The sequence below is a fragment of the Echinops telfairi genome, unplaced genomic scaffold (genome assembly GCF_000313985.2).
Source record: "Echinops telfairi isolate 266 unplaced genomic scaffold, ASM31398v2 ScPeMD7_3533;HRSCAF=4204_0, whole genome shotgun sequence".
Classification (NCBI taxonomy): domain Eukaryota; kingdom Metazoa; phylum Chordata; class Mammalia; order Afrosoricida; family Tenrecidae; genus Echinops; species Echinops telfairi.
In genome coordinates, this window is record NW_022107431.1 from 43,440,811 (window position 1) to 43,442,000 (window position 1,190).

The following is a 1,190-nucleotide window of genomic DNA, read 5'->3' on the forward strand; positions in this document are numbered from 1 at the left end:
AACAACATGGTGCAAAAAAGAAAGAGAGAAAAAAAGAAGAAACCATCATTAAAATCCTTTGGTGAAATGCTTCACACTTTTCACAGAACGGAAATGAAATAACCTGTTATACAAGGAGTCACAAATACCGTCTGTAAATTATTTTGCCTATACATATGAGTATTGTTGAAAGCATGTTTTCAAAGTAGCAGCTAGGCCCTGCCACCACGCTGTTTGGCTGAGCTCACAAATCTGTTGTAACTTGTAGCTTCCCTGTCACTTTTCTCGTCTCCTCTCCTAATAGTCATTAAAATCATCTGCCCCTGCCAGAGCTACTGCTACTGCTTGAACCACCATAGCCAGCCTGGTTTCATGGTTTGGCAAAGTATTAACCTCCACCACCACAAGGGCCCGAGCTTCTGCCTCCAAAGTGTCCTCTCTCCATTCGTCCAAAATCGGAAGACTGGTTGTTGCAATTGCCTAAATCATTGTCGCTTCTGCCACTTCCAAAATTGCTTCCATCATTGCCAAATCCATTATATAAACATCCCTACTACCACTATGCCCACCACTGCCCCAGCTGCCACCAAAGCCACCATGGCCACTAAGTTTCCACCCCAACTGAAGTTATCATTCCCTCCAAAACCACCTCCTAGGCCACCGTGAAATTTCCAGAACTACTTCAACCACTGGCTGGAAGAGGCACTGGCCTTCTCTTGCTTCAACAGGGCTTTTCCTTCCTTCACAATTGTGGCCTCTCACAATATGCTGTTTCTGGATGACAGTCTTACCTGTGGCATCATGGTCATCAAAAGCCACAAAAACAAAGTCTCTCTTCTTGCCACTGCCTCCATCAGTCATGCTCTCAATTCAAGTCTCCAATATTGTTCAAAATAATTTCACTGCGGTGCTCTCCCACGTCTTCTTTCATGCCCCTGACAAACATCTTTTCACAGGTAAATGGGATGCTGGTCTTTGAGAGTCTTCTTGTGAAACAACCATCTTTGGTTCCACGACTCTCCCATCTACCTTGTGTGCCTTCCTGGCTGCACCCACCCCTCCACTGTAGAGTATGTGACAAACCCATAGCCTCCAGAGCACTGGGTGCTTGGATCTTTCATGATCACGCAGTCCATAGCGTCCCCCATTGCTCAAAATGGCTCCCCAGACTCCCCTCTGTTCTTTCAAAGCTCGACTCTCCGATGAAGAGT

The 1,190-nt window shown here is 46.0% G+C and overlaps 1 pseudogene; it reads right to left on the reverse strand.

Moving 5' to 3' along the window:
• Positions 1–292: 292 nt before the first annotated feature.
• LOC101639088 lies at positions 293–1,189 on the reverse strand (annotated as a pseudogene).
• Position 1,190: the final 1 nt, after the last annotated feature.